Consider the following 7,623-nt stretch of genomic DNA (forward strand, 5'->3'; position numbering starts at 1 on the left):
CCGTGCTCGATCCTAGATTTAAAGCCTACCTTGGATCTCTCTTTCCGGCAGACACAGGTCTGCTGGGGTTGAAAGACCTGCTGGTGACAAAATTGTCAAGTCAAGCGGAACGCGACCTGTCAACATCTCCTCCTTCACATTCTCCCGCAACTGGGGGTGCGAGGAAAAGGCTCAGAATTCCGAGCCCACCCGCTGGCGGTGATGCAGGGCAGTCTGGAGCGACTACTGATGCTGACATCTGGTCCGGACTGAAGGACCTGACAACGATTACGGACATGTCGTCTACTGTCACTGCATATGATTCTCTCAACATTGATAGAATGGTGGAGGATTATATGAGTGACCGCATCCAAGTAGGCACGTCACACAGTCCGTACTTATACTGGCAGGAAAAAGAGGCAATTTGGAGGCCCTTGCACAAACTGGCTTTATTCTACCTAAGTTGCCCTCCCACAAGTGTGTACTCCGAAAGAGTGTTTAGTGCCGCCGCTCACCTTGTCAGCAATCGGCGTACGAGGTTACATCCAGAAAATGTGGAGAAGATGATGTTCATTAAAATGAATTATAATCAATTCCTCCGCGGAGACATTGACCAGCAGCAATTGCCTCCACAAAGTACACAGGGAGCTGAGATGGTGGATTCCAGTGGGGACGAATTGATAATCTGTGAGGAGGGGGATGTACACGGTGATATATCGGAGGGTGAAGATGAGGTGGACATCTTGCCTCTGTAGAGCCAGTTTGTGCAAGGAGAGATTAATTGCTTCTTTTTTGGGGGGGGTCCAAACCAACCCGTCATATCAGTCACAGTCGTGTGGCAGACCCTGTCACTGAAATGATGGGTTGGTTAAAGTGTGCATGTCCTGTTTTGTTTATACAACATAAGGGTGGGTGGGAGGGCCCAAGGATAATTCCATCTTGCACCTCTTTTTTCTTTTCTTTTTCTTTGCATCATGTGCTGATTGGGGAGGGTTTTTTGGAAGGGACATCCTGCGTGACACTGCAGTGCCACTCCTAAATGGGCCCGGTGTTTGTGTCGGCCACTAGGGTCGCTAATCTTACTCACACAGTCAGCTACCTCATTGCGCCTCTTTTTTTCTTTGCGTCATGTGCTGTTTGGGGAGGGTTTTTTGGAAGGGACATCCTGCGTGACACTGCAGTGCCACTCCTAGATGGGCCCGGTGTTTGTGTCGGCCACTAGGGTCGCTAATCTTACTCACACAGCTACCTCATTGCGCCTCTTTTTTTCTTTGCGTCATGTGCTGTTTGGGGAGGGTTTTTTGGAAGGGACATCCTGCGTGACACTGCAGTGCCACTCCTAGATGGGCCCGGTGTTTGTGTCGGCCACTAGGGTCGCTAATCTTACTCACACAGCTACCTCATTGCGCCTCTTTTTTTCTTTGCGTCATGTGCTGTTTGGGGAGGGTTTTTTGGAAGGGACATCCTGCGTGACACTGCAGTGCCACTCCTAGATGGGCCCGGTGTTTGTGTCGGCCACTAGGGTCGCTAATCTTACTCACACAGTCAGCTACCTCATTGCGCCTCTTTTTTTCTTTGCGTCATGTGCTGTTTGGGGAGGGTTTTTTGGAAGGGCCATCCTGCGTGACACTGCAGTGCCACTCCTAGATGGGCCCGGTGTTTGTGTCGGCCACTAGGGTCGCTAATCTTACTCACACAGCTACCTCATTGCGCCTCTTTTTTTCTTTGCGTCATGTGCTGTTTGGGGAGGGTTTTTTGGAAGGGACATCCTGCGTGACACTGCAGTGCCACTCCTAGATGGGCCCGGTGTTTGTGTCGGCCACTAGGGTCGCTTATCTTACTCACACAGCGACCTCGGTGCAAATTTTAGGACTAAAAATAATATTGTGAGGTGTGAGGTATTCAGAATAGACTGAAAATGAGTGTAAATTATGGTTTTTGAGGTTAATAATACTTTGGGATCAAAATGACCCCCAAATTCTATGATTTAAGCTGTTTTTTAGTGTTTTTGGAAAAAAACACCCGAATCCAAAACACACCCGAATCCGACAAAAATAATTCGGTGAGGTTTTGCCAAAACGCGTTCGAACCCAAAACACGGCCGCGGAACCGAACCCAAAACCAAAACACAAAACCCGAAAAATTTCAGGCGCTCATCTCTACTATATTCCCTAAGCTAAATCCCTGATGCCTCTATTCCCTACGCTACATCCCTGACGCCTCTATTCCCTATGCTACATCCCTGACGCCTCTATACCCTACGCTACATCCCTGATGCCTCTATTCCCTACGCTACATTCCTGATGCCTCTATAACCTACGCTACATCCCTGACGCCTCTATACCCTACGCTACATCCCTGACGCCTCTATACAGTACAATGCATTACTGATCCCTCTAGACCATACATCCTCATTACATCAGAGAGATAGTGAAACACTGGAAAAAATAAGGATAAAGTGGACTACAGAAACTGATGCTCTAAACAAAGGAGAGAGAGAGAAAAGCACAAGGGAAAGTGGGCAATCGGAACACCATAGAGAGAGGAGAGATAGAAATGCCTGAAAAAGTAAAGGGGGTTGGGTATGGCATCCGGCGCTCGGGATTCCAGCAGTCACATGATACCTAATCCTAACCCTCTGGGGGGGTGGCGGATAGGGCTAACCCTCAGGGGGTGGCAGCTAGGACTAACCCCCCCCCCTCCTAGTGCCTTCCCTAACACCCGCTCCCCCGGTCCTAACCCTCCCTCCAATACTCGCCTTCGGGATGTTGGCTGTCTGTGTGCCGGCACCAGTCTCCCAAGTGGTGTCAGGATTCCAACATCGGTCAAATGACCGCCGGTATACCGTCTGCCGGGATGGTAAATGTATCCTGAGGACAGGTAGTGAGTGTGGAGGGATAGGTGGTTCAGTAAAATGTAACAGCTCAAACTGCGATCATTCACTGATAAATTGATTTATAGCTCTCCCTTTTTAACCATTGCAGTCATAAAAGCAATGTTTTTTAAACTTTTAAATAAAGCTTGTTAGCAATGCATCCCCAGCACACTGTATATGCTGGGAGATGTAGTTCTCAATATGAAAACATTTAATTACTGTATGAACTAGAGATGAGCGGGTTCGGTTTCTCTGAATCCGAACCCGCCAGAACTTCATGTTTTTTTTCACGGGTCCGAGCGACTCGGATCTTCCCGCCTTGCTCGGTTAACCCGAGCGCGCCCGAACGTCATCATGACGCTGTCGGATTCTCGCGAGGCTCGGATTCTATCGCGAGACTCGGATTCTATATAAGGAGCCGCGCGTCGCCGCCATTTTCACACGTGCATTGAGATTGATAGGGAGAGGACGTGGCTGGCGTCCTCTCCGTTTAGAATTAGAATAGATTAGAGAGACACTTGATTTACTAATTTTGGGGAGCATTAGGAGTACTCAGTAGTGTACAGTGCAGAGTTTTGCTGATAGTGACCAGTGACCACCACTTTTATTTATAATCCGTTCTCTGCCTGAAAAAAGCGATACACAGCACACAGTGACTCAGTCACATACCATATCTGTGTGCACTGCTCAGGCTCAGGCCAGTGTGCTGCATCATCTATTATCTATATATAATATTATATATATCTGTCTGACTGCTCAGCTCACACAGCTTATAATTGTGGGGGAGACTGGGGAGCACTACTGCAGTGCCAGTTATAGGTTATAGCAGGAGCCAGGAGTACATAATATAATCCGTTCTCTGCCTGAAAAAAGCGATACACAGCACACAGTGACTCAGTCACATACCATATCTGTGTGCACTGCTCAGGCTCAGGCCAGTGTGCTGCATCATCTATTATCTATATATAATATTATATATATCTGTCTGACTGCTCAGCTCACACAGCTTATAATTGTGGGGGAGACTGGGGAGCACTACTGCAGTGCCAGTTATAGGTTATAGCAGGAGCCAGGAGTACATAATATATTATATAGTGAGTGACCACCAGACACACAGTGCAGTTTATTTAATATATCCGTTCTCTGCCTGAAAAAAGCGATACACACAGTGACTCAGTCACATACCATATCTGTGTGCACTGCTCAGGCTCAGGCCAGTGTGCTGCATCATCTATATATATTATATATCTGTCTGACTGCTCAGCTCACACAGCTTATAATTGTGGGGGAGACTGGGGAGCACTACTGCAGTGCCAGTTATAGGTTATAGCAGGAGCCAGGAGTACATAATATTATATTAAAATTAAACAGTGCACACTTTTGCTGCAGGAGTGCCACTGCCAGTGTGACTAGTGACCAGTGACCTGACCACCAGTATATAATATTAGTAGTATACTATCTCTTTATCAACCAGTCTATATTAGCAGCAGACACAGTACAGTGCGGTAGTTCACGGCTGTGGCTACCTCTGTGTCGGCACTCGGCAGCCCGTCCATAATTGTATATACCACCTAACCGTGGTTTTTTTTTCTTTCTTTATACATACATACTAGTTACGAGTATACTATCTCTTTATCAACCAGTCTATATATTAGCAGCAGACACAGTACAGTGCGGTAGTTCACGGCTGTGGCTACCTCTGTGTCGGCACTCGGCAGCCCGTCCATAATTGTATATACCACCTAACCGTGGTTTTTTTTTCTTTCTTTATACATACATACTAGTTACGAGTATACTATCTCTTTATCAACCAGTCTATATATTAGCAGCAGACACAGTACAGTGCGGTAGTTCACGGCTGTGGCTACCTCTGTGTCGGCACTCAGCAGCCCGTCCATAATTGTATATACCACCTAACCGTGGTTTTTTTTTCTTTCTTTATACATACATACTAGTTACGAGTATACTATCTCTTTATCAACCAGTCTATATTAGCAGCAGACACAGTACAGTGCGGTAGTTCACGGCTGTGGCTACCTCTGTGTCGGCACTCGGCAGCCCGTCCATAATTGTATATACCACCTAACCGTGGTTTTTTTTTCTTTCTTTATACATACATACTAGTTACGAGTATACTATCTCTTTATCAACCAGTCTATATATTAGCAGCAGACACAGTACAGTGCGGTAGTTCACGGCTGTGGCTACCTCTGTGTCGGCACTCGGCAGCCCGTCCATAATTGTATACTAGTATCCAATCCATCCATCTCCATTGTTTACCTGAGGTGCCTTTTAGTTGTGCCTATTAAAATATGGAGAACAAAAATGTTGAGGTTCCAAAATTAGGGAAAGATCAAGATCCACTTCCACCTCGTGCTGAAGCTGCTGCCACTAGTCATGGCCGAGACGATGAAATGCCAGCAACGTCGTCTGCCAAGGCCGATGCCCAATGTCATAGTACAGAGCATGTCAAATCCAAAACACCAAATATCAGTAAAAAAAGGACTCCAAAACCTAAAATAAAATTGTCGGAGGAGAAGCGTAAACTTGCCAATATGCCATTTACCACACGGAGTGGCAAGGAACGGCTGAGGCCCTGGCCTATGTTCATGGCTAGTGGTTCAGCTTCACATGAGGATGGAAGCACTCAGCCTCTCGCTAGAAAAATGAAAAGACTCAAGCTGGCAAAAGCAGCACAGCAAAGAACTGTGCATTCTTCGAAATCCCAAATCCACAAGGAGAGTCCAATTGTGTCGGTTGCGATGCCTGACCTTCCCAACACTGGACGTGAAGAGCATGCGCCTTCCACCATTTGCACGCCCCCTGTAAGTGCTGGAAGGAGCACCCGCTGTCCAGTTCCTGATAGTCAGATTGAAGATGTCAGTGTTGAAGTACACCAGGATGAGGAGGATATGGGTGTTGCTGGCGCTGGGGAGGAAATTGACCAGGAGGATTCTGATGGTGAGGTGGTTTGTTTAAGTCAGGCACCCGGGGAGACACCTGTTGTCCGTGGGAGGAATATGGCCGTTGACATGCCAGGTGAAAATACCAAAAAAATCAGCTCTTCGGTCAGTTCGGTGTGGAGGTATTTCACCAGAAATGCGGACAACAGGTGTCAAGCCGTGTGTTCCCTTTGTCAAGCTGTAATAAGTAGGGGTAAGGACGTTAACCACCTCGGAACATCCTCCCTTATACGTCACCTGCAGCGCATTCATAATAAGTCAGTGACAAGTTCAAAAACTTTGGGTGACAGCGGAAGCAGTCCACTGACCAGTAAATCCCTTCCTCTTGTAACCAAGCTCACGCAAACCACCCCACCAACTCCCTCAGTGTCAATTTCCTCCTTCCCCAGGAATGCCAATAGTCCTGCAGGCCATGTCACTGGCAATTCTGACGAGTCCTCTCCTGCCTGGGATTCCTCCGATGCATCCTTGCGTGTAACGCCTACTGCTGCTGGCGCTGCTGTTGTTGCCGCTGGGAGTCGATGGTCATCCCAGAGGGGAAGTCGTAAGCCCACTTGTACTACTTCCAGTAAGCAATTGACTGTTCAACAGTCCTTTGCGAGGAAGATGAAATATCACAGCAGTCATCCTACTGCAAAGCGGATAACTGAGGCCTTGGCATCCTGGGTGGTGAGAAACGTGGTTCCGGTATCCATCATTACTGCAGAGCCAACTAGAGACTTGTTGGAGGTACTGTGTCCCCGGTACCAAATACCATCTAGGTTCCATTTCTCTAGGCAGGCGATACCGAAAATGTACACAGACCTCAGAAAAAGAGTCACCAGTGTCCTAAAAAATGCAGCTGTACCCAATGTCCACTTAACCACGGACATGTGGACAAGTGGAGCAGGGCAGGGTCAGGACTATATGACTGTGACAGCCCACTGGGTAGATGTATGGACTCCCGCCGCAAGAACAGCAGCGGCGGCACCAGTAGCAGCATCTCGCAAACGCCAACTCTTTCCTAGGCAGGCTACGCTTTGTATCACCGCTTTCCAGAATACGCACACAGCTGAAAACCTCTTACGGCAACTGAGGAAGATCATCGCGGAATGGCTTACCCCAATTGGACTCTCCTGTGGATTTGTGGCATCGGACAACGCCAGCAATATTGTGTGTGCATTAAATCTGGGCCAATTCCAGCACGTCCCATGTTTTGCACATACCTTGAATTTGGTGGTGCAGAATTTTTTAAAAAACGACAGGGGCGTGCAAGAGATGCTGTCGGTGGCCAGAAGAATTGCGGGACACTTTCGGCGTACAGGCACCACGTACAGAAAACTGGAGCACCACCAAAAACTACTGAACCTGCCCTGCCATCATCTGAAGCAAGAAGTGGTAACGAGGTGGAATTCAACCCTCTATATGCTTCAGAGGTTGGAGGAGCAGCAAAAGGCCATTCAAGCCTATACAATTGAGCACGATATAGTAGGTGGAATGCACCTGTCTCAAGTGCAGTGGAGAATGATTTCAACGTTGTGCAAGGTTCTGATGCCCTTTGAACTTGCCACACGTGAAGTCAGTTCAGACACTGCCAGCCTGAGTCAGGTCATTCCCCTCATCAGGCTTTTGCAGAAGAAGCTGGAGGCATTGAAGGAGGAGCTAACACGGAGCGATTCCGCTAGGCATGTGGGACTTGTGGATGCAGCCCTTAATTCGCTTAACAAGGATTCACGGGTGGTCAATCTGTTGAAATCAGAGCACTACATTTTGGCCACCGTGCTCGATCCTAGATTTAAAGCCTACCTTGGATCTCTCTTTCCGGCA

Source organism: Pseudophryne corroboree, unplaced genomic scaffold (assembly GCF_028390025.1).
Source record: "Pseudophryne corroboree isolate aPseCor3 unplaced genomic scaffold, aPseCor3.hap2 scaffold_516, whole genome shotgun sequence".
In the NCBI taxonomy this organism is placed as follows: domain Eukaryota; kingdom Metazoa; phylum Chordata; class Amphibia; order Anura; family Myobatrachidae; genus Pseudophryne; species Pseudophryne corroboree.